Source organism: Mesoplodon densirostris, chromosome 16 (genome assembly GCF_025265405.1).
Source record: "Mesoplodon densirostris isolate mMesDen1 chromosome 16, mMesDen1 primary haplotype, whole genome shotgun sequence".
In the NCBI taxonomy this organism is placed as follows: domain Eukaryota; kingdom Metazoa; phylum Chordata; class Mammalia; order Artiodactyla; family Ziphiidae; genus Mesoplodon; species Mesoplodon densirostris.
Genome location: NC_082676.1, coordinates 52,187,420 through 52,214,167, shown reverse-complemented (window position 1 = coordinate 52,214,167; position 26,748 = coordinate 52,187,420). Strand labels below are relative to the sequence as shown.

General features: G+C 48.1%; 1 protein-coding gene across 1 annotated transcript in view; it reads right to left on the bottom strand.

The window, feature by feature from the left end:
• The window catches only part of SYT17 (synaptotagmin 17), an 80,180-nt gene that overhangs the window by 39,452 nt on the left and 13,980 nt on the right, over nt 1-26,748 (bottom strand). The gene's annotated exons all lie outside the window — the stretch shown is intronic.

Here is a 26,748-nt window from a genome sequence, read left to right as displayed (position 1 = left end):
ACCTATCCCCTCGTTCAACTCCCTGTATTATCCTGAAGTAATTCCCAAACATCACATTATTTCATCTGTAATATTTTAGCATGTATCTCTAAAAGATCAGATTGATCTATCTGCCTATCTATCTATCCACCCATCCATCTATCCAACCGTTCTTCATCCACCAACCCACTCACACACCCATAATCTCTACCCCTTTTGGTGTCAGTCATTTGAGCAAATTAATGCCAAGTGGCAGCTCTAGAACAATGCTCCGTAGATACTCAATAAAGATTTGTCGACTAGATGAAGAGTCAAAGGAAAAGATTTCTGAACCGAGTGACTTAGTCCCCAAACAAGAAACAACCTTGTAAATTAACTCAGAGGTTGCAGACTGGCAGCCTGTAGATGCGTTTTCTTTGGTTCACATCATGTTTAAACAGATAATTCCTTGTTAATAATTATAAAATTTAAGAATCAAGATTTTTCACACTAAAAAAAGTCTGGATTTCTTGTCTTTCTTGAAAAACAGGAAGGTCTGGCAAGGCTGGGCCCACATTCCCACCTGGCAACATCTGGCCACAATGCAGTGCCCTCTAGATGGGACCTGCCTCTTCACGTCATTGGGTCCCCACCTGTCCTCCTTCGCCCTTTAGGCTCCTGCTGTCCAGCTCTGGGCACATAAGCTTGCAGATTTTTCAAGAAAGAAACGGCCAACTCAGTGTCCTGAGTAATCAAAGAAGTTCAGAGCCCTTTACGCATTCGCTAGGGGTTTCATTCTTGTTCTTAAAGGCCTGGAAGATGCCGCATCTTCAGAGGATGACCCTGAAGACACATTTGTCCTCAGGCAAAGAATGCTGTGAATTATGCTGGTGCCCAGGCCATGGAGAAGTCATTCATGTCCTGTGGACTTTTTGTTCCTCCCAGGTTTATAAGTCAGAGTGATGCCTTCCCTGCTTCTTAAACAAACCAGCATCTCCTTTGATGATGTAGCTGTAAAGACAGCGATCAGGACTTGTAATTCAGTCAGCTGAGCTGCATAAACAGGGCAAAAAATGGATTCAACCAATCTAGTTGTCGAGGGTAGTTTGTTTAGGGATGGGCTCAACTGAGGAACAATTTAGGATGGCAAGAAATTAGCCTACGTACACAGACCAGTGGTTCTCAACTGGGGACAATTTTGCCCCCAGGGGACATTTGCCAATGTCTGGAAACATTCTGGGTTCTCACAACTGGGGTCAGGGATGCTCCTGGCACCCTTCCCTTTGTAGGATACCCAAATCTAGTGTAACTCCCGGACCCCAAACAAAGAATGATCCAGGCCCAAATGGCAACAGTGCAGAGGTTGAGAAACCCTGGATAGACAAGAGAAAGGGGGGTAGATGTCTCTTTTGTGATAACAAGAAAAGAGTAAATATTCTTTAACCCAATAGTTCCATTCCCAGCAACGTACCCCACAGATATCCTCAGACATGTGTGTTGGGATGTGTACACACAAGGATAATGAAGACAATATCATGGCTTCCATAGATTGCTTGTGGGCCTACTATGTGCCTGGACTGGGAATGGGATACGGTCCCTGCCTTTGTAGAACATATACTCTGGTGGTGAAGACAGACAGGAAACAGACTAAAAAGGTCATGAATGAGGTGATTTCAGATAATGTTGAGTACCAGGAAGAAAACTCCTGCAGGGTACAGGAGGTGAGGGGCCTTTCTGGGGATATGGAAATATTCTGTATCTTGATTGTGGTAGTGGTTACACAGGTGCATTTGCCCCCAAATCAATAAACTATATATTTAAAATGTATGTATTTATTGTATGTAAATTATACTTCGATAAAGTTGATTAAAAGGAAAGCTCTAAAGTAAGCAAGTAGCGCAGAACATTAGCCCTTGTCAAGTCTGGGAGATGGGTACGTGGGTGTTTGTTTTATTGTTTTATGTTAGAAATATTTCATTTAAAAACACAAAATAAATATTAAAAAAGAAAGCAAGGAAAGTCAGGCAAGAGAGTGGTGACCGATGGGGCAGACGTGGGGACCGCTATGTGAGCCAGGGTGGTCGGAGGGCGAGGCCTCTCTGTGAGGTGAGTTTGGAGGTGGGGGACACGCCAGGCAGAGAGACAGCAAGTGAAAAGAGGGAGAAACCAAGCCTGTGTGTTCAAGAACAGAGGGAAGGCCAGTGTGGCTGGAGGGTGAGAAGAGGTGGATTCTGGAAGGGTCCCCAGAGCCAGAGAAAACTGCCCAGCGGCTGACCGGGTGGGAGCCTGCTCACCCCCGGTTGCCAGCTCCTGAGCCCTCAGCGCCTAAGAGGCCCTCAAGCCCTCTCTAAGTGGAGAGTGCTTTCTGGAGTGGAGAGAGCTAGAGAGCTGCTCTTTCCCTCCCCTGAGGCCATTGACTGAACCCTCAAAGAGGCAGCTTCCTGGTGTCATCACCTTTCTAAGAAGGTTGTTTGTCATCTAAGAGCTTCTTTTAGTCTTCCTTCCCTTAGTAGGATACAAGCTCCCTGTGCCCTCCCGGTGCTCCGTCCCCAACACAAGCATATCAAGGTTTTCATGTTCTATTTTTCCAGGGAAGCCGTTCCATTGATCGAGCCCCTCTTTCCCTCTGTCTTGGGAGTGATCAGTTTGCAAGACAGCTGTCTGGAATTTGGGAAACAGTTGGTAGAAATAGAAAAGAAGGCTAACTGAGCAATATCGAAGGGCTGATTCATTTAACAAACATTTATTCAAGTTACTGGGGTCTGGGCCTGGAAAGTCATGAACACGGTAATTACAGCAAACCTTTATGGAGAAATCACCCTAGGACAGGCACTGACCCCGGCAAGTTAAGGCTCAATCTCATTTCTTTCCTTCAATAGCCCTAGAAATTTCCATTTTACAGACGAAGGGATTCCAGCTCAGAGAAGCCAAGTGACTCAAGAAATCATAAAGGACAGGATGCAAGCTCAGCCCCTGCACTAACTCTCACACCATGTTGCTGCCAATTAAAGCATAATCCCAGCCATCAACAAGTCAGTCTGTTGGGGAAGACTACGGAAGGTATAAAAAAATTAAAATTCCAGGGGCCTCATGCTCACTAGGATGGTTATTTAAAAAACAAACAGAAAATAACAAGTGTTGGCACAGATGTGGAGAAATTGGAATCCCGTACATTGCTGGTGGGCATGTAAAATGGTACAGCTGCTCTGCTGTAAACTCTAAACAGTTTGGCCATTCCATGAAAGGTTAAACATACAGATACCATATGATCCAGCAATTTCACTCCTAGGTATATACTCAAGAGAACAGAAATATGTGCACATGAATTTCACAGCTGCACTATTCACAGTAGCCAAAAGGTGGAAACAGCCAAAATGTCCATCAGTGGATGAATGGATGAACAAAATGTGATCTATCCATACAATGGAATATTATTCAGTCATAAAAAGGGATGAAGTACTGATACATGCTACAGTGTTGTGTAGGTGAACCTTAAAAACATGATGCTAGGTGAAAGAAGCCAGACACAAAACCACATCTTGTGTAATTCTATTCATGAGATATCCAGAATCGGTAAATCCATAGAGACAAAAAGCAGATTAGTGGTTGCCAGGATCTGGGAGGAGGGGGAAATGGGGAGTGACTGCTTAGTGGGTACAGAGTCTCCTTGGGAGTGACAGAAATATCCTGGAAGTAGAGAGAGGTGATGGTCACACAATGTTGAGAATGTACTAAATGCCACTGAATTGTACACTTTCAAATGGTTAAATTGACCTTATGTGAATTTCACTTCAATTAAAAAAATGTTATAGGTCCTAACTGTTAATGAGCCATATGAACCAGACCTAGTGCAAGACTGAAGCACAACCCACTCTTGGGAGGGGCATGATTAGGGAAGGCTTCACTCAGGATGCATTTGAGTTAATCTCTAACAGATAGATAGGATGTGTCAACTAAGCTGATCACGGTAGTCACTTCAAAATGTACACATCTATACATGTCATCACATTGTACCCCTTAAACTTACACAATGTTCTATATCAATTATATCTCAATAAAGCTAGAAAAAAGAAAGATAAGTAGGATTTTTTTTTTTTTTTTTTTTTTTGGTACACGGGCCTCTCACTGTTGTGGCCTCTCCCGTTGTGGAGCACAGGCTCCGGACGCGCAGGCTCAGTGGCCATGGCTCACGGGCCCAGCCGCTCCGCGGCATGTGGGATTTTCCCGGACCGGGGCACGAACCCGTGTCCCCTGCATCGGCAGGCGGACTCTCAACCACTGAGCCACCAGGGAAGCCCAGAAGTTTATAGTTTTAAAGTGGTAGAATGCATTTATCTTTTTCCTCTATGGTTCATACTTTATGACTTTTTCAGAAATGCATTGCTATTCTTAGGTCATAAAGATATTCTCCTTTTTTCCCTTCTAAAACTTAAAGTTTGGCTTTTCAAAAAGTCCTTGGACCATCTGGACTTGGTTTTTGTGTATGGTGTGAGGTAAGGCTCTGTTTTCATTTCTGAGGTAGTGACCCTCTTTTCTCCTATCTTTCTGCCCATGAGGCTGTCAAGGGTAGTGATTTTATGTTACCTCCGTCCATCTCCCCAGGTATAGAACAGACCCTGGGTGAATGCTGGCCAAGAGAAACGTTTGTTTATATCCTGTGTATGAAGCTAAACCTTCCAGGGAAGATGGGAGAGAGGCTCAGTCTTCTCATGTCTGAGAGTTTATGCCTAGTGCTCAATGGCTGTCCAAATCAGATCAACCTACTTCAGACCCACTCAAGCATCTTGAAAGAATGAGATACTGACTCTATTCTAAATTGGGTCCCCAGTGAGCATCTTGTAGCAAAGACAGCTGTTCTAGCAGAGATGCCGCCATAATATGCAACACTATCAACCCAAACCTGAATGGCAGACATGAAGCCCTGTCTCCAGCTACCCAGTGTCCATAATGAAGGACCAACAGTGGACAGTTAGGGAGAGTCCCCCTTTAGTAGAAGCAGCAGCAGCAGCATCCAGGATGGGCCAGGGCACTTGCAGGCAAGTGGCTGGGAGAAGCTCTGCCAGCCAAGGGAGGGCTTTCAAGTCAGCAGGGTCCAGCCCCAGACCCTTCTTTCGTCTGCTCATCCCACTTCTGCACAGAAAGCCCCCCTCTGCTTCTCTGTGTCTTAGTCACCTCATTAGACCACCCCCTACCCAACCATCCAGTCCACAGGTATGTATAGCGTGTCTACCACATGTCAGGCACAGGGCTAGCATACAGTAGGTGCTCAATAATGATCTGTTGACTGGGCAGTCATGCTAGACCCAAAGGACACAGCAGTAAGCAAGACAGTCAAGGTTGCTGTAATGCAGTTCCTGATAGTAAACATTATTTAATGAATTATTATGCAGAACTAATTAATAATCAGATGATTTAATTAGCACTGTGGTGTGTGCTATGAAGAATAACAGGGTGCTGTGGCAACCGACTTTCCTAAGACTCCCCTGCAGAAGTAGGGACAGGAGTTAGAGGGCCAAGGAGTTAGAGGTCCAAAAAGCAGGTCCACTGAACAGCAGAAAAGGCCTATATGGACAAGTAAAGGGGGAAGGGCTGGGGTAGGGCAAGGTGCAGGGCTGAGGCCGGGGGAGAAAGCAGGTCAGCTCATGCCTTGCAGCCAGGTAAGGAGTTTGGACTTATCCTGAGGAATAGGGAGCCACAGAAGGCTTTAGACAGAATCACCTAATTCAACATGCATTTTTAAAAGATCTCTCTGGCTGCACCTCCTTCATCTTCCGATGGAAGCTGTCTCTCCTTCTGACTCCCTCTTCCACTCATGTTGTAATTATTCACTTCTCTGCACCTCTTGTAACAAACTCTTTTATGAGGCTATTTTACTTTTCATGTACTATCATTTCTCCAGGGCAGGGCTGCACTTTCTATGTTCGCCCTTACCTCTCTTTCCTACCCCAGTATTTGGAGGTAGGGTGGTTGGTATACGTTGAATTGTGTCCCTCAAAAAGATCATGGAACCAAATCTCCCTCAAGGCCTCCAGAAGGAACCCGACCCTGCCAACACCTTGATTTTGGACTTCCAGCCTCCAGAACTGGGAGAGAACACTTTCCTGTTGTTTTAAGCCACCTGATCTGTTGTCACTTGTTACATCAGCCATTGGAAACTGATACAGTGGTGGTATAAGTAGGACTGAGCCACAGCCCTACAACCTAATGCCAGCTCCACCACATACTCACTGTATGGCCTTGGACATGTTGCTGAACCCCTCTGAGCCTCTTTTCCTCTCCTCCTGGGGAAAACGGGGGGCATAATAGACACCCCACAAAGTTCTAGTGGAGATCAGCTCTTCCTGCAATTCTGTCGCCATGCACGACAGGGTTCTCACCTACCTTCCCTCTCCCTCTAGCTTCTGTTTCCTGGTCTTCATAGTTCCTAATCCTTGTCCCTTGCCCTTAAATGCAGTTTTCCCCAGAATTCAACTCATGGTCACCTTTTCTTCTTACATTATACAGTGTTTCTTGGTAAATGCTGTTGATGCCTAGGGTTTCAACTATGATATTTTCTGTGTGTCCCAAACTTGCTGATTTCTTTTGAGTTCTAGTCCTGCCTAAGCCTTATATGTTTTCTTTCCTCCTTCTCCTTTCCTTTCTTCCTTACTTGCTTCTCTTCCATAAATATTTTTATTGAACATCTATTATGTGCCAAGCACTGGAGGACCAGCAGTGAACAAGACAGGAAAAAATCCCCATCCCCTTGATCTTCACATTGTAGTGGAAGGAAGAGATAATAAAGAAATCAGTTTGCAAAGTCTGCTAGTGGTAAGTACTGTGAAGAAAAATAAAGCTGCCTAAGCGGATAGAAAGTGATGGGGCTGCTCTTAAAGAGGGAAGTCAAGGAAGGCCTCTCTGAGATGGTGACATTGAGGGCAGACCTAAATGAAGAAAGGAGGGAGCCATGCAGGTATCTGGAGGGAGAGCATTCCAGGCAGAGACAGCAAGTGCAAAGGCCCTGAGGCAGGACCATGCTTGGCGTGTTTGAGAAACCCAACAAAGTTGGTATGGCTGGAACAGAGTGAGGGAGGCCACCAACAGGGAAAAACAGGTTGGAGGGAGAAGGGATTGGGTCTTGTTTAAGTTTTATCTTGAATGAGATGGGAAACCACTGGAAAGTTGGAAGCAGGAGGAAGACCTGAGCTGATATTCATTTTACTAGATTCCCTGGCTGCTGTCTTGAGAATATATTGAGGTAGGCAAACGGATGAAGCAGGGAGACCCATAGGAGAGTTATGATAATCCAGGTGAGAGGTGAAGGTGACCTAGACCGGACAGTCGGAGTGGAGGAAACTGGAAGTGGTTGGTAGGGCTGGCATGGTTTGCTGATGGTTGAAGGATAAGACTCCTAGGTTTAGGGGTAAATGCTGATACCACTGATGGATATGGAGAACATGTGTGGAGGAGCAATCTGGGGAGAAATCAACAGTTCAGTCTTGAACGCATTATGAGTGAGGTGACGGCCAGCCATCCAGGCAGGGGACAGGCCTAGGCTTACAAAGTTCCATGTTTCCATAGCTGCCCTCATCAGAAGCATCCCTGGGGGATTTACGGGGTCTCCCCAAACCTACTTGATCAGATTCTTCATAGGAGGGGCCTGGGAATTCGTATTTTAAACAAGTGCCCCAGAAAAACTGATAACACAGGTGTTTCAAGTGATGGGATCAGACACAATCACTTAGGGAGTTTAACTTTAGTCCACAGGAAATCTCCACATGGATGCTTAATGGTCATCCTCAACCCCGGCATCCCAAAATGAACTATGCATCACCACCCCCACTCATCCCCACCTGTTCCTCACTGCCCAGCTCCCCCAGCCAGCAAGCCCCTCAAACTGAACAAGATCCAGGAGGCCTCCTTCACCCTCGACCCTCATGTCACTTCCAACAACTAAACATCCTCGACTCCGAACCCACCCCTGCCCTCAGTCACAGCAGGACGCCTCGCCCACTAGTTACAGGCCACCCGCCTCTGCTCTCACACTTCTCTCAACCAGTGCTTCTCAATCAGGCTATGTGCCTCCAGGGGACATCTGGCAGTGCCTGCAGACAGTTTTGGTTGTCACAACTGGGGTAGGAGGTGCTACTGGCATCTAGTGGGTAGACACCAGAGATGCTGTTAATAATACTCATTCCCGCCTAAAAGAGAATGATCTGGCTCAAGATCAGTAGTGTTGAGAGTGAGCTCTAACCTATCTGGTCTAAACACCCCAGAGGATTAGCCTAAAATGCAACCCTGGCCAGGTTTCTCTGCTACTTATCATCTTTCAGTGGCTCCTGCCCCTATGCCCCCCTCAGGATAAATGCCATCTATGAGGTTCTTCACTCCCCAGCTTCAGTTTCCCTCTATCTCATGCTGTGAAATTCCTTGTAGGGTCCCACTATGTGCCAGGCAAACGGAACATCCCAGACCACCCAACCTCCCTCCATGCTCCCCCTCCCACCCCCAAGTGGGGACAGGGGCCCCTCCCACAGGCCTCAGACGTCAGAGGAAATGCTACCAACAGGTCATTCATTCCACAAATAGAAGCTCTGCTCTGAGCCAGGCGCTGGCACAGCACTGGGCACAGAGCAGTGAACATGTCCCCCAGGAACCTCAGCCCAGGGAGGTCCCAGCGCAGAGCACAACTTAGGACACTGGGTTCTAACTGTCTAGACCTTCTGTCTAGACTGAGAGTCTGCACTAGAGCTGGCACGTGGGAAACCCTGCTAACATGTTCGCTAAACAGATGAACAACCACAGTAGAAAATATTGACTGAATACTTCTGTACCACACGTGGGGTGGAGCATGTGGCATGTATTATCTCATGCAGTTCTCAAAAGAACCCGTTGATAATGATAATGATGCCGATGATGATGATGGTGATGATGTTGATGATGTTGATGATGATGATAATGTTGATGTTGATGATGTTGATGTTGATGATGTTGATGATGATGATGATGACCAACACGACTGAGAACACACCACGTGCCAGGCCCTGAGTTCTGAGCCCTTTCCTTTACTTTCCCATTTAATCTTTTTTTGTGTGTGTGGTACACGGGCCTCTCACTGTTGTGGCCTCTCCCGTTGCGGAGCACAGGCTCCGGACGCACAGGCTCAGCGGCCATGGCTCACGGGCCCAGCCTCTCCACGACATGTGGGATCTTCCCCGAGCGGGGCACGAACACATGTCCCTGCATCGGCAGGCGGACTCTCAACCACTGCGCCACCAGGGAAGCCCCTCCCATTTAATCTTTACTACAACCCTCTGGGAGAGGGACTGTTATTATCCTCATTGCACATATGAGTACACTGAGCCACGGGGAGGTTAAGACTTGTGCCTGACCTTACATAGTGAGCAGGGAGCAGAGCCGGGGTGTGATACAATGAGAAACACATATTTGGTCTTCGTGCCCAGTTCCTGGCATACATCTCCCAAAACTCTTGGGATCTCTGAAGTGATGAGTATCTTCTGTATGCTAATAAGATAACTGATTTAGGCTGGGGCTCCCAAAATAGCTTCAAGATGGAGGCTGGTCACCAGAAAGACTAAGGCAAGATGAGAGGGGTGGAACTCTCAGCCGCAACCCCCATCGTCTGGGAAGAGGAGAGGGTTTATAACAGGGTTCAGAGAACTTCTGAGCTGGTGAACACACTGAGGTACTGGGAACGTGGTACCCCTGCAGAGGGCATGGACGCTCTCCGCCCTCAACCCACACCCAATACCTTGCCTTAAGCATTTCTTCCATTTGGCCATTCTGAGTTGTATTCTTTATAATAAACTGATAATAATAAGTGCCTTCCTGAGTTTTGTGAGCCATTTTAGCAAATTATGGAACCTGAGGAAGAGGTCGTGAGAATCCCTGATTTATAGCTGGGTGGGTCAGAAGTATGGTTGACAATCTGGGACTTGTACTGGGCATCTGAAGTGGGGGCAGTCTTATGGGACTGAGCCCTTAGCCTTTGGGGTCTGAGCTAACTCCAAGCAGTTAGTATCAGAATCGAACAGACTTGCAGGACTCCCAGTTGGTGTCTAGAGAAATGGAGAATTTGCTGGCGTGGAGAAAAAACCCCACACATTTGGTGTCAGAAGTGTTATGAGTAAAAGCAGTTTACGGCGTATGAACCTAAGGAGGCTGGCTCCAGATTGTGCCTTCTTGACAACTATGCTCTTGGGCTTTTATCCCCATTTCCCCCACTGAAAACTAAGGCTCAGAAGAGCCAAGTAACTTTCCCAAGGTCACATAGTAAGTGGTCCCTATGACAACACTAGTGCCCTAAGTGCTCAGTAAATGTTTATTGAATAGATGAAGGCATACTTACACTTAGTCAAGTCTGGATTAGAACTCAGGTCTCTCAGATGTAAGTCTAATACATCTATTGATGGAAGGAAGGAAGGAAGGGAGGAAGGGAGGGAGGGAGGAAGGAAGGAAGGAGGAAGGAAGGAAGGAAAGGAAGGGAGGGAGGGAGGGAGGGAGGGAGGAAGGGAGGAAGGAAGGAAGGAAAGGAAGGGAGGGAGGGAGGAAGGAAGGAAGGAAGGAAGGAAGGAAGGAAAGGAAGGGAGGGAGGGAGGGAGGGAGGAAGGAAGGAAGGAGGAAGGAGGGAGGGAGGGAGGGAGGAAGGGCATTTCCTTTCTTACACCTGCTGCCCTTAAAAGCTCTCACTTATGAAAATCCACACTTTCTCTCAGTCTTAGGTTTTGGAGGGGCCCTATAGGATACATCTGTTATTTCTTTCTGTTTAGCATCCCTCCCACTTACCAGAACCTCTTTGGCTGTGGTTTGGGTGGGGCTAACCCTGGGCATTTGGCACCCGCCCACCCCCCACTGGAGTAACTCCTCGTCTCGCTGGCCAGGTGACAGGCTCAGAGATGGCCACGTGACCAAACCACCCAATCAGAGTCCTCCTCCATGGGGGATGTGGGAGATCCAATTCTAAGATGGTCCCCAAGACTGGTGCACAACCCCCCCCCCACAGTTTACCCTCTCTGAACAATCAATCCCCTCCCCTTGAGTGGGTGGGACCTGTGTAGAGGATCCGACATCACTCTCATGATTAGGTTACATTAATGAAAACGTAAAGGGAGTCTGCAGATGTAATTAAGTCCCTCATCAGTTACTCTGAGTTCACCAAAAGGGAGATTATCCTGGGTGGGCCTGACCTCATCAGGCGAGCCATTTAAAAGAGGATTTCAAAGTCAGAGATAAGGAGCAACAGCAGACACTCTCCAGTTCAGGTTCAAGCTGACCCTGAAGAAACTGCCATCTGTAGAGAAAGCCACAAGGCAGGAACTGCAGGAGGCCTCTAGGAGCTGAGGGCTCAGTCTACAACCATACAAAACCGAATTCTGCCAATAACCAGGGAGTCTGACTGAGGACGCCAAGCCTCAGATGAGATCAAAGTCCCAGCCAACACCTTGATTTTAACTTGGTGGGACTCTGAGCACCCAGCTCAGCCATACCTGGAAAGTGTGAGGTAAGGAAGGGGTGTTGTTTTAAGCAGCTAAATTTGTGATTGTTATGGAGCAATAGAAAGTGAACACAGGGTGCCAGGCTGTGAACTGGCTGGTGGCTGTCTAATGATGGAGTCTATCTGAGGGATGGAGAAAGAGAAAGGTGGCCCTGAGAAAAAGGCTCGAGCCTCTGGATCCAGCTGTGTCTGAAGCTCGGGAAACTCCAGGGGTTCTTAGTTCCCTGAGCCAGAATCTCTCCTCCCATCTCCTATAAAGAAAGCCCGAGTTGGGGTTGTGTCCCTGGTGGCCCAAAGGGTCCCGACACACTTCACAAATGTCACAGGAGGCAAGTCCCAGCCCCCATTCCCGCCAGAAGATGAGAGGCGGCTGGCCTCTCCGTGCTGCAGATAAGCAGTCTCTGTTAGCACCCTGTTGTCACACAGAAACCAACTTCCTCTATCACACAAACTTGAAGTGCAGGTAGTGTAGTCACCTGGACCATCCAGGGGTGGCCGGGGCCTCAATAGGGCCTGGTGCTGAAGGGGACCTCTGCCATGGGCCTTGAGAATGTGTGAGGGGCCATCGAGAGAGCCCTGGATGGTGGGGAGTTGGAGCTATTCCCCAGCGGGTTCCCCCACTAGGATGTACAGCCTTTCTTCCAGATGTGTCTGCAAGCTGATCTGACCTTCAGACTCCGTGCACCGACCTGTCTGCCTAGTTTAATTCCTGTGCCAGTTCAAAGGGGCACCTGAGCCAAGGAAGCTGGCAGAGTCACCAGTGTGGGCAGAAACACTTCAGGAACTAAATCCTCCATCTCATCTCTCCCTCTCTCCTTTCCCCCAGCACTGGGATTACACACATCCTGAGGCCAAAGCCAACTGAAGTAACTGTCCAGATCAAACAGGGCCACGCCTTCTGGGGGTGACTGACAGCACCTGCCCAAGACACCCAGCCCAAGGTGTGGGCCCACTGGATTCCCTGTGTCCTGGAAATTTGAAACTGGAATGGAGAGAGAGAAAGAAAGCAACCCCACATCCTTGGATCCAAGTCGATCCATCTCCTCGCTCTAGTGCTGTGCCGTCAGAACAGACACCACCAGCCTCCTGTGGCCACTGAGCACCTGAACTATGGCTACTCCGACCTGAGCTGTGCTGTAAGCATGAAATAGACAATGGAGGCCACGATCTAGTGTGGAAAGATGTAAAATTTCACACTAAAAAAAAAAAAATTCACACTAATAATTTCTGATGATTACACATGGAAATAACATTTTAGTTATATTAGATTAAATAAAATAGTACAGAATAAATTTCATCTGGTTGTTTTTAGTTTTTTTAAATGTGGCCACTAGGCGATTTCAGATGACATAAGTGGCTCATGTTATACTTCTGCTGGACAGTGCTGCTCTAGAAAGAAGTTTGTGGAGATCTGCTCCAAAGGATCCCAGAGCTGCCTGGGAGCCTTCAGGGTTTAATTCCTCCTTTGTTTTTATGAACTACTCCACTACCCTTTCTATACTGTCCTTTTTTTTCTCCCAGAGAGCCTGGTATGAAGCCTGGCTCTGCCATTTACTGTGTGACCTTGGGCAGGTTCGCTAACTCCCTGATGTCCGTTTTCGCATCTGTACAATAGGGACAGTAAGAGCACCTGTCATATATAATTGATGAAAGAATTAAATGGGTTAATATATGGGAAGGGCTTAGAGGCCAGCATTTAGTAAGTGGATCTATTATTTTATTTATCATTTCCCTTAAGGTGGCCACAGTCAGATTTGCTGCTGCTTGAAACAGACCGTTCTCCTTTGGTCCCACTAATTTTCACCTTGTATCATAGTTACTGATGGCCCTGACTTGTTTCTCAGAGGCCCTTCCAGGTAATGAGGAAGTACTGAGCTCCGGAGTCACCTACGTTCAAATCCCGGCTCCAATATTTATTCCTTGAACACCGAGGCAAGTCACTCATCGACTCGAACCTCAGTTTACTCTGGTGTAAAGTGATCACTGTACCTCACAGGCTCGTATGATTCAACAGGATCATGTATGGAAAACGCTTCATGCAGTGTTAGGAAACAGGGAGCACTGACAAATGCTTACTATTGTTATACAGTCGTTCCTTGGTATCTGCAAGGGACTGGTTCCAGGACCCCCTCAGATACCAGAATCCACGGATGCTCAAGTCCCTTATACAAAATGGTGCAGTACAGTTGGTCTTCTGTTCCGCGTCCGCAGATTCAACCAACTGGATCTGGATTCAGAACTCCTGTATATGGAGGGCCGACTGTATTACGATGAGAATCTTAAAGGAAGGGATCAGGTCTCATGTTGGTAGCCCCAGAACCTGCCCTCTGTGTGTGCTCAAGCAATCGGGACAGCCCGCGGAAATTTTCAACCTCTCCCTCTTTGAAGAGAGCCCCAGCATCCTCTCTGGGGTGCACCGCCAGATGCCTGGACCACCCAGCCTGCCAGCGACTCAGAGTGACAGTCTCCTCTTCTCAACCCCAGCTGGAGTGGATGAATGGCTCGGCTGGCAAATGTTGCTTTAACCTCCTTGGTCAAACTGAGTCGCAGTCCCTCGGCTGGGAAGATTTTAGTGCAATCATCATGGTAATGATTGACAGTGACATTTACTCAGTGCTTACCAGCAGTAAGCACACGTCAACTGAGGCCCTGCCACGTGCAGGGCCTGTGTGAACAGCACAGGCGTTATCACATCCCACCCCAACCACAACCTTTGAGGTCAGGGTTGCTATTCCTGCCATCTTCCAAAGAAGGAAGATGAACCTCAACGAGACAGGGTGGTGGCCAAGAGCAGATGCTGGGATTTGAATGGAGCCTCCTTCCTTCACTGACTGCATGGCCTTGGGCAAGTTACTCAAATTTTCTGTCTCACTTTCTTTAACTGTAAAATGGGGAGAATGATAGTCCCTGGAGGTTTTCTGACTTACACGGAAAGCCCCAGAACAGTACCGGGTCTATGGGAACCACTCAGGAAGAGTCAGCAATTTCCATTATTACCAGTGACCTTGAGTAACTGCCCAAGGTCACACCGCTGGAAGTGGCTGGACTGACTCTGGCCTGAAGATTTTGGGACTGCTGGGTCGTGCTCTTGACCACGACATGGCACCACTGTATACACGTGTCAGGCTCTGCTCTGTGGGGGGCAGAAGGGGGAGGCTCTGATTACAAACCCTACAGCATCTGTCAATTTCATACACAGCGGCTGATTTTCAATCTGCCAGTGTGAAGTCAGCGGGTTTGTGAAATTCCTGAAAATAACAATTGACTCTACAGGCCAGTTCAAGCTGGTTCCAGCACACCACATGATTCCCATTTTATAGACAAAGAAACTGAGGCTTAGAAATGATAAAGTTAATTTTCCTGGACCCCATCTGTAGAAGGTGGCAAAGCTGGGACTTGAACCCAGGTCTGTATGACTCTAGGGCCTGTGCTCTTAGCCACTATAGAGCCCTTCCCTTGTGGGGTAAAGCAGCATGTGCCAGTAGTAAGACCTCCTGCCTGCTGATCAGGTGACCTAACTCTAGTCTCCTTTCTGTCACTGAAAGCTGTGTGACCTTGGATAAGTCACTCAACATCTCTGTGCTGCAGCTTTCTCATCTATAAAATAGGATTGGTTCAAATCACCTCTGGCTCCCCTTCCAGTTCCCGTTATAAACTAGGAATCAAAAGCTCACTTTAAGGCCTGAAATGTAAACTACATTTGTATTTTAGGAGGAAGACACAAGAAAGACCACATAGAAAGAAACTTCTAGTCAATGCTGCCTTGTAATGCTGCCTGGTCTGTGCCCAGCCCTGGCTGCATAGTGGTACCAACACTGCTGTTCACCAAACCTGGGCAGGAAACCCTTTTAACTAACACACGCAGAGGACAGGTTTCTGCCGAGAGGGTCAAGGCTGACAACAGCTCAGGACAAGTTAAAGACGGCTTCTCATTAAAAAACTGAATATGCCTTGTCAAGGGCCTTGCCTATTTAGGTATCAGGTGGTCAGTGATCACCAAATACAGTATGTAGTCAGGAGAGGCTGGGGCGTGTACGGCCCCAGGCAGATTCTAGGTACTAGGCCCAATGAGCACATGCCTCTGGGTACCTCAAAGCATCACCATTTTTGCTATTAAAAAATGTCCTAAATTCCTTCTAACTTCGTTTGCCTGGGGCACGGTTAAGACCAAAGTAGCACATACTGAAACACGATTGGATTCTAAGGCCAGTTCCTCATGGCTCAATCTCAATTGCTCCCCAACCTCTCCTCCCTTGTTTTGCCTCCTCCCTCCTCAGTTCCCTCCCCAACCTCCTGGTGCCTGAGCTCCTGGTCCCCACTATTCAGTGTATATTATACGCCAGGTGCTTTGCGTGCCAGATCTTGTTTTATCAAGAGGCAATGTAGTGCCATAGAGTGGCTAAGTGCACAACCCTGGAGCTGGACTAGCCTGGGTTCAAATCCCAATTCTGTGGCCTTAGGCATGTTACTTAATGCATGCCTCAGTTTCCCCATCCATAAAATGGGATGCTGATAGTAGTGAATACAATAGAAGCCTTAGCACCATACCTGGCACATGGTGAGTGCTATGTAAGTCAGATGTTGCTGTTGTTATCTTCACAAGGTTCCCCCAACTCTCCACGCAGTAAGCATTATTATCCCCAATTTAAAGGTGAGGAGTTGAACCCAAGTTCATTCAGCAGTACATGGTGAAGCCAGGACCTTAACCAGGTCAGTCTAACTCAAAGGCTAACACTCTTTACACAATGATATTTATTTAATTCAAAAAACACCTATCGGGCTTCCCTGGTGGCGTAGTGGTTGCGAGTCCGCCTGCCAATGCAGGGGACATGGGTTCGTGCTCCGGTCCGGGAAGATCCCACACGCCGCAGAGCGGCTGGGCCCATGAGCCACGGCCGCTGAGCCTGCACGTCTGGAGCCTGTGCTCCTCAACGGGAGAGACCACAACAGTGAGAGGCCCGCGTAACGCAAAAAAAAAAAACAAAACAAAACACCTATCAAGTTCCTTCTAAGTGCCAAAGCTACAGAGAATAAATAACAAAAGCTGATGTTACGGGGGGTCTGGCTAAGCCTTTAGCTGTGCGTGGACAGAATGTGGAGGGGGACTTTTCCTGTTGATGCCAGAACTGGCTGCCTGGGCCCAAAGCTGGGGACTAGAAAGAGGCAGCAAGGGGCTGGCAAAACCTGGGCCCAACACCTCCCTCCGGGATTTTTAAGATGCAGAGACCTGGTCCTGCAGCTTTCAAAACCATCCTCCTTTCCCACCTCTATAAGCATAGGGGAGGTACTGGCCGAGTGGGGAGAGCTGGGGATTTTCCCTGCCCACCCACTGAAAGGCGAGAGAGACGGCTGCCAAGAGGGTCACTTGCAAACATCAGGCGCCTCCTCAAGAAGGGGAGACCGGCGCCTTTTTCTCCACGGGCATCCACTTAGCCAGGCGTCTTGCTCATCTGCTTTGCACCTTCCTGCCCAGAGGAAAGAAGAATGGAGAGGGAAGGGGGAACGTGGAAGATCCTGCACTCGGAGCCTTCGACGTGGCAAGGTTAAGTGTGGTGATGCTGAGGGTGCAGCCCAGCCCCCGGCCCTGACCAGCCCTCAGACTCTCTGCCCACAGAGTCTCAGGCCACCAGGGTCCTCTTGAAACCCAGTCTCCCTAAAACTGAGTTCCTCTGCTGAGTTTATGATTAACTCTCTCTATCCAAAACTTTACTCCCTTTCTTTTCCTAAACCTGTTCCCCTCCAGATTGAGGACTACCAAAGAGAGGGGGGATGGGAACCATATACAAGCCCCTTTGAAGTAAAAGCCTTTTGCTTTAGTTTCCCAGGCCTCCCTTTGATTCTCCAAAGGCTGGCTCAAGACTTCATGATTAGGAAACATGAAGATGTAGAAACAGAATAGCTACTGGGCCGGGAAACTGGTACCAATTTAGACTATAAATCCGCCACACAGCAGGATCACCCAACTCCCAGTCCCCTGAAAGACACAGATACAGGCCTGACACACAGTCCTAAGCTGTTTTTATAGGAAGCTGACCCCCTCCAGATGGAAACTACTGATCGCAAGAACATAGACCCTGGTTGAAACCAGAAGGCTGATGATGCTTGAAACTTCACCTTGATGCCGACCAATCCGAGAATTGTGCACGAGCTGATCACACACCCTGCAGCCCCCTCCCTCCCACTGCTTTTAAAACCCCTTCCCTGAAAGCCATTGGGAGTTCGGGTCTTTTGAGCATGAGTTGCCCGTTCTCCTTGCTTGGTGCCCTGCAATAAATGCTGTACTTTCCTTCACCACAACCCAGTGTCAGTGGGTTGGCTTTATTGCACGCAGGCGAGTCGACCCTGGTTTGGTTTGGTAACACTCTCTCCTCAGATGCATAAGGCAGGCTGGAGGAGCCCGGGGAGTTAAGTGCTTCTGGAAACATCCTTCAACCTGTGCCTGCTGTGAGCTGGTGAACACATGCCCCAGCGCCCCCCACCCCTGGGGAAGCCTACACCGAGAGCCCAGGAGGGTCGTGATCCAGATGCCCACAGCGGGAACTTGCCTGATAACACTGGTTCTTCTTGACATCACCCCCCAAATAAAATACTTGCACTCAAATCTTGATCTCAGGGTCTATTTCTAGGGGAGCCGGACCTAGGCCAATAGATGACTCTCTCAGGGGGCAGTGAGCCCCAGAGAAGGGAGCTGGGATTGGACCATCTGACTAGGGCCCACCCTCCAGGGCTGCTCCTCTCTGAAGGGACCCCCACAGTAAGAGGCCATGGGAGACACTCCCAGGGCTAGGAGTCCACCCACCCACCGCCAGGACGTTCCAAATAGTTGATACATGCCTGCCACCAGGGCTAGCTCTTGAACCCTGCCTGCCAAGTTCTTTAGTGGGGACATTAGCCAGAGAAGCTTCAGCAGTAAAGAGAAAACTGTGGCCATGGCAGTGAAATAAGGAGACAGTCATGCTTCCTTCTCTGAAACTGCGCTCCTTCCCACTTCAAGGCCTCCAGCGGTTGTGAAAAGCCACACTCCACTGTGCATGAGGAGGGCAGGATGAGGGAGGCCAGGCCCCTGAGAATCCTCCCTGGGACTTATGGAACTTTCGGGGAAGAGGATCTCTCTTTCCACTGGTGTGGCCCAGCTGGCAGGAGGTAAGCCTGGGTTTTGCTTCCCTGGAGAAAGGGCCTTCCCGAGAAGAAAGACAATGGACGAAGGCGGTGCTGAGGAACATTCCAGCTGAGAGATTCCCAGGACACAACCTGGACCCCAGACTCAGTGGAGCCTGGAGCCCACACAACCACAGACTTTCCTCTTTGACCAAAGCCAGTTTGTGATGGGTTCTGTCGGCTGTAACCAACATTTTGGGAGGCCCCTAAGAAAGTAAATCTTACTTCAGAGTCATGCAATTTTTCTTCTATTGCTCAATCAAAACAGCAGTCCCCACACTGACAATCAACTTGGTTACCAAATCAGACTGTCCTTTGGCCTCTTCCAAAGATCCAATCAGTTTGGTGCTCCTGAAGAAGGCCACCAGCTCACCCCTCAGACTCTGAAGGCTCTCCTAAGGGGCTCCAAGCCAACACAGAATTCCTCTGAATGGCTCCAAAGGTGGAAAGAAGCAAGATACACACTGATATAAAAATCTGGGTATACTTATGAGAAATACAGTCTTAACACATCCAAGTTACACTGGGTAAGTCAATTTACAAAGTCCTCAGCCAGGACTTCCTCCTAAATAGATTATTTCATAGCGGTTATGGATATGGGCTTGCAGTCAGTCTCAGGTTCAAGTCCCTACTCCAGCTGTGCAATTTTGGGTAAGTTTCTTAACTTTCCTGAGGCTCAGGGTCCCCATCTATAAAATGAAGGTGCCAGTGCCATCCATCTGGTGGGGAATCGTTAAGTATTACACTGAGCCCAGGGTCTGGTACGTGGTGAGAACCAGAACACGCTTATTGCCACCACCTCTGACTCTTATGCTGCAAAGGCAACACACACAGACCTCGCTTCCTAAGCCACGGGGCCCTGAATTATAGGCATTGAAGGTCTAAAAGGCGTTCCTTTGGCCAAAGCAAATCTCACATTAAAGCAGTTTTCAGAAACATAAATATCCAGCAGCCAGATGTGTAAATATCACTTTTGACTAAGCACATTTTCTTTTTCTGGGCTCAAATCAAACATTGTTCCTCAGCAGGCAATGTGGCTTTGTAATAAAAGATACTACACTCCACATGACTCAGAATTATCCCCCAAGAACATCTAAGAGCACGCTACCCGGAGCCTGCCCCTTTCCCAGATGGCTCCATAAAATACCATCCTAATGGCAGCCTAGATCGGGCTTGCAGGCAGCCAGGCCAGGTCGCTAAACCAACACAGCAGCCAACCAGCGAGACCACATCTCAGACCTGTCTGTCCAGCTGCAACAGCCAAGCCCCTGCAGCATTCCACTGGCCATCCAAGTGCCTCCCAGAATGAGGTCCGCAGTTCACTTACGTCAGACTCTCCCAGCACATTCACTCAAGTGCAGGTTCACCCAAGACTTAAGAAATCGGAATCCAGGAGGCTGAGGTCTGGGAACCCCACAGGCACAGCTCCTGGCTGATTCTGATGCTCAGAAAGTAAGACAACAGCAGCATCCCCTGTTTGAGAATCCCCCCTCTGTTTGAGAGCCCTCATTTATAGCACCTCTGAAGCTGGAGTGTAAAGGCTAAGGGCTGGCTCTGGGGATCAAAGACTCTGCCTTCAAACTGTCTCCCAAGCTGGGCACTTGTCCGCTCCCCTTCCCACCCGGAAGCCCGCAGCGTATTACTCCTAACTGGTGTTCCCCAACATTTTCTTTCTTTTTTTTTTTTTTGTGGCCTCTCCTGTTGCGGAGCACAGGCTCCAGATGCGCAGGCTCAGCGGCCATGGCTCACGGGCCCAGCCGCTCCGTGGCATGTGGGATCCTCCCGGACCGGGGCACGAACCCACGTCCCCTGCATCGGCAGGCGGACTCTCAACCACTGCGCCACCAGGGAAGTCCCCCAACATTTTCTTATGAACGTTATCAAATACAGAGAAGCTGAAATAACTGTACACTGAACCCCTTTAAATATATCACCGAGCTCGTACAATGAACAGTTATTAATTCTGCAACTAATATTTTGAAAATATGCTATATTTGCTTTATCGCACATCTATCAATCTTTTTCTGAGAGCATTTTAAAGTAAGTTGCAGGCACTAGAGACCTGAACACTTCAGCAGGCATATCATTAACCAAAATTTGATGTTTATGGCTCTTTTATTTTTCAGATAAAATTTATATGCAATGAAATGTGCAAACCTTAAGTGATGAGTTTGACAAATGCATACACCTGTGTATCCAACGCCCTATCACTATTAGTCTAGAAACTTCTCTTTGGCCCCTTTCCAGTCAATCCCCTTCCCCAGTCACCACCACTGTTTTGATTTTTCACCATAGATTAGTTTTGTCGTTTCTTGAACTTTATATATATGCAATCATCTATATGGGCTCTCTTGGGTCTGACTTCTATTTCTCATAATGGTTGTCAGCAGGATGTTCTACTTAGCATAATGTTTGTGACATTCATCCACGCTGTATCAGTCCCTTTTCCTTCTTATTGCTGAATAATGTTCCATTATATGAATGGTACATATGTTATCAAACTATGCTATCATAGTTTGTTATCCTTTATCCTGTTGATGGACACCTGGGCAATTTCTAGTTTGGGGCTATTACACGTAGAGCTTCTTTGAATATGCGTGTACAAGTTTTTGTGTGGACATAACATTTTCATTTCTCTTGGGAGTGGCACTGCTGGATCGTGGGGTAGATATCGGTTTAGTTTTACAAGAAACCACTAGAATTTCTTCCTAAGTGGTTACATCACATGATATACCCACAGCACTGCCTGAGAGTTCCAGGGGCTCCACGTCTTCACCAACATTGGATGTTGTCAGTCTTTGTGATTTTAGACATTCTGGTAGGTGGGTTGTAGTGGTATCTCACTAAGGTTTTAACCTGCATTTCTCTGATGGATAATGAAGTTGAGCACTTTTCTATGTGCTTTTAGACCATTTGCATGAGTCTTCTTCTGTGAAACATCTGTTCAAAATTGTTGTTGTTTAAAAACTGGATTTTGTCTTTTGAGTCATTGGAGGTTTTTTTTTCTTTCGCTTTTTTAAAATTGGGGTATAGTTGCTTTACAATGTTATGTTAGTTGGAGTTCTTTATATATTTTGGAAATAAGTACTTGTGAGTCTCCCAGGAACAGTTCTCTCCAGGCAGCCTGGCTGGGTCACCCCTCCTTCTCAAAATACTCCAAGGCTTCCCGTCACCCATAGGAATAAAATCCAAGTCTTTACCTCAGCCTACAAGATCAATGTGATGGGGCCTTTTAAGCCAGTTCAACCTCAACTCCTGCTGCTCTCCCCTCACTCACTCTCCTCCAGCCTTCAACACACTCTGCCTCAGGGCCTTTGCACTTCCTGTACTCACTGTTTGGAATGCTCTTCCCCTGGACATCCTCCAGGCTTACTCCCTCAACCCTTCCAGCTCTCTACTTAAATGCCATCTCCTCACCCACCTAGAACAGCTTCCCCACTCTCACCACTCAGCCACCCCTCTCCAGCCCCTTATCCTGCTTTATTTTTCCTCCTGGCAGAGACAATGCCAACAGGCATGATGTGTTAATTCATTCACGGAGTATCTCCGTCCACTAGAATGTAAGCTCCATGAGGGCAGGGGCTCTGTTTTGCTTCCTGTAGAGAACCAGTCTAATGTCCTGGTTATGGTACATCACTTTTTAAGCCAAAGAGCCTCAGTTCTACCACTCAGCACAGAAAGATTACTTAACTTCTCTCTGCCCAGTTTCCCCACTTTGCAAAATGGGCCCTTGTGAAGATAGACAAGTGAGCACGTGTAGAACATTGCCTGGCTCATGGTAGACACTCAGGAAACTCAGAGTGAAATTAGTAGCCCCAGCCCCTAGAACATGACAATCACCTAACAAATATTCATTGACTAAATAAACAGATAGTTTATAGATGTACAATATTTTTATTGTATATTTATAATGTACAGTATATTTATAATTTTCCTCAATTCGAGGGACTTTCATAGCCAGCAGCTACTTTCTCCTGAGAAGAGTTTATAGCCCTAGAGATGCACTGCAAGGGAGCGGGCAGCAGGTACCATGTCTCCACTTGACATGAGCAAACCAAGACCTACGAGGTTACATGACTCCAGTCACAAGGGAACTAGTGAAAGGGCTGGAACAAGAACTCTGGTTCCTCCTAATGCTCTGTGAGGTTCTGGCATGCCCACGGGACCTCTGCTCTTTCCACCTTCCTCCCCCTTCCTTCCCCAAACCACATGATCTCAAGAGAAAACGAACGTCCTTCATCCTGAATATTTTTCTGGCTCAAAAAAAGGTTGAAGAAATAACTGCACACCCCTGTTCATAGCAGCATTATTCACAATAACCAAAATGTGGAAGCAACCAAGCATCCATCAATGGATGCATGAAAAAACAAACAAAACGTGGTCTGTCCACACAATGGAATATTACACAGCCTTCAAAAGGAAGGAAATCCTGCCACATGCTACAACATGGATAAACCTTGAGGACATTATGCTAAGTGAAATAAACCAGCCCCAAAGAGACAAATATTGTATCATTCCACTTATATGAGGTACCCAAAGTAGTCAAACAGAAAGTAGAGTGGTGGCTGCCAGGGGCTGGGGCCAGTGGGGTGTGGGGAGCTATTGTTTAATGGGGACACAGTTTCGTTTCTTGCAAGGTGAAAAGAGTTCTGGACGTGGGTGGGGGGTGATGACATGTGTGTATGTACTCAATACCACTAAAAGATGGTTAATTTTATGTTATGTGTGTTTTGTCACAATTATTAATAATTTTTTAAAAAAAGAGTTGAGACTACATGGATTTCACCTCTAAATGGCCAAAGTATCAATTCACTTCAATTCACTTGGATGGGAGAATTTCTCTCAGTGGCCACTATAACTTCATACCACATCAATCACACCACACACTTTGGTATTTCTATGTCTTCATTTCCATTATCTTTTGGCCCAGCGTTCTCAATGTGACCAAAAATCTGCAGTAGATCCATTAGCTGCTAATTTCCTGAATGTCAAGATCAAAGACACAATGTTCAAAGGCACAAAGCAACTGGGACATTCTGCCGTGAGCCAGAAGATGCCTATATGCTGGCCCTACAAGCCAGCAATCTATACGTCCCCACGGGGTCTCCACGGCAGAGACTGTAGAACTAATAAACTCTCAGAGTTGCTCTGACCCGCATACCGCGAAGTCAGGCTGAAAACGAGAAACTGCTTCCACCCACCGCCCACGCAGCTGCATCTTCGGAGCGCTCTGGTGAAGGCAGACGCCTGTCTCCAATGGAGATCAGAGGTGATGGCCAACCTAACCGCCTGGGCACACTGTGTGAGGATTTCGTTTTCTGTCTCCAATGCAGGCCTATTTTGCTTGATGTGGATTTTTGTTCAAAACCGGTATCTCCTTTTTCACATTTGGAATGAAAACCAAAGCAGCTACCTGGAGATCTGCCCCTCACATCATCTTCCCCTTGGCCTGACCCCGACCCCTGACAACTGTCTCTCCCTGGAAAACCCTCCTTCCCCAACAGGGAACAGCCCAGCTCCCGTCTTGCCTGTCATGGCAGACCCTGCTCCGTCCCCACAACCTCCATCCTCCCCTTCACCCCACAGCAGGCTTTCTCATCCTCAGCACTACGGACATCTAGGGCCAGATCATTCTGTGTTGCAGGGTCTATCCCGTGCGTTGCGGGATGTTTAGCAGCATCTCTAGTCTCTACCCGCCAGAGGCCAGCAGCACTCTCCCATCCACCAAACCCAAAATGTCTCCCAGCACTGACAAATGTCCTGGGACCAAAACTGCCCCTGTTCAGAACCACTGTTCCATACTATAGAGGCTTCAGGGAGGCCCAGGGCTGCCCGGCTGAAAATCGGATTTCCCAGTACGGTCCCCGCCAATGGCTGACGATGTGGGCTGGCTGGCTCCCTTGTCTGAAGGAGGAAATGCTGCAATGAGATCCAGGACCCAGAGTCCCCTCCCCACCACACACCAGGCTGAGGCTCAGCCTTGCTTGGCTGTCACCCTTCACCTAGACCACTTCACACCCACCCCTGCAGGGTTTTCTCTTGCGTCCCATTTTGGATTGAATTGTATCCCCCAAAGGTGTGTTGACTTCCTAGCCCCCAGTACCTCAGAATGTGACCTTATTTGGAAATAGGGTCATTCCAGATGTGATTATTGAAGATGAGGTCATCCTGGAGTAGGGTGGGCCCCTAACCCAACATGACTGATGTTCTTACAAGAAAAGACACAGACACACACAGACAGAAGGCAGGCTAAGTGAGGGGGAGGCAGAGATGGGAGTGATGCAGCTATAAGCCAAGACTGCCAACAACCAGAAGCTAGAAATAGGCAAGCAAGGATCCCCTCTAGGTTTCAGAGGAAGCACGGCTCTGCCAGCACCTTGATCTTCAACTTAAAGCCTCCAAACTCTGAGCCAATACATTTCTGTAGTTTTAAGCCACCCAATTTGTGGTGCTTTGTCACAGCAGCCCTAAGGAAACTAATCCACACTGAAATCCTATCTCAAGCTCTGCTTCTCGGGACCCCAACTGCAGACAGCTGACCCTCCCACTCAAAGAGTATAAATTCCAGAGCAAGCTTGAGATGGCAGATATGAGTCCATTCTTCCCTCAATTTCCATGAGCCTTTCTTTACATGAGAAAGAAGAAGAAGAAGGAAGGGAGGAAGGGGGGAGGGAGAGAAGAAGGAAATTTACTTTGGGGATCCTTCTTTCCTCCATCCTCCACTCATTCAATAAATATTCCTGAGCACCACCACCTGCCAGGCACTGTTCCAGGAGCAGGGGAGAGAGCGGTGAACAAACAGACAAAAGTCACTGCCCTCACAGGGTTCACATACTAGCAGGGGAGACAGACCATAAAATGTACGGTCTACGGGATGATGACAAGTGCCATAGAGAAAACTAAAGCAGGAGAAGGGGACAGGGAGTGCCCAGGGCGGGGGCTGCCTCTGGCGTCTGATACAAATGCTCCCATGGTCCTGTCTGGGCGAGGTCTCAGCTCAGGCAGAGAGCAGCACACCCGGTGCACACCAGCACACTTGGGCTGCTTCTCTTCTCTGCCTTAGCCCTTCTGTGAGGTTTCGGGAGCCCACCTGGCCAGTGTGCTAGGACGGGGTCCATGCCCATCCCAGTGCCAGAATGGCGACCTTCAGAACCACCACTGACTCTGATGTTCCCGCCTTCCCTGTCTCCTTCTCAGCTCTCACTCCTGCTTCTTGGGATCACCTCCTAAATTAACGATCTGCACCCAGGCCCCTGCCTTGGCCTCAGCTTTCAGGAGAACCAAACCAGGGCAGATGGGCCAGGAAGACTTTCCATTTCAGGCAAGGTAACCTTTCAGCCAAGACCTAAAAGAGCCGAGGTATGGGGGTGTCCAGATTCTCCACCTCCGGGGCCTTCCACTGATGTGAAGAGCGGAGCTGGCAAATTTGGAATTTATTTTGTCAGGTGGGCCTCCCTGTTTCAACATAATTTTCTTGACAGTGGAAAACCGAGTGATATCAAATATCGAGGAGGATACACAGAAAGCACCAAATATATCCTGATCGTGTGACGGGAAAGAGGATTTGGGATTAGAGCAGACATTGCCAACATCGTGCCCACCTTCTCCTGACCGTGACCACTTCAGCCTGCCAGCTCCTGCACTTTTTTTGCATTTCTGGATGTCAAAAGTCTCTGTACCTGCCAGCGTAACAACAGGACAGAAATACCAGGAAATGAACATCCCCATCCCCCCAGCCCTCATTCAGTGGCTGATAGGAGGTGCTGTACAAAGACCCCAGGTCCCTCACCCCTCAGGTGGAAAGGCTCTTAGGTGTGTGTCTGACACTGGCTCCCAGTTCCCCCAGCAGGTTTCAGCTCCAGTCACCCACAGTGGCGGTCGGCTCAATAACTGCACCCTTCATGTGACTTTCGCACCCCCTCCTGGTGTTTCCTCTGGTGTCACCACCCTATTAAATGACTTCCCCTGCCACACACACACACACACACACACACACACACACACACACACACACACACACACACACACACACACACACACACACACACACACACACACACACACACACACACACACTGGAACAGCCCCTCCAGGCCTCATGTTTAACACCTGCACCCCTAATGTGATGCTAGCTTATC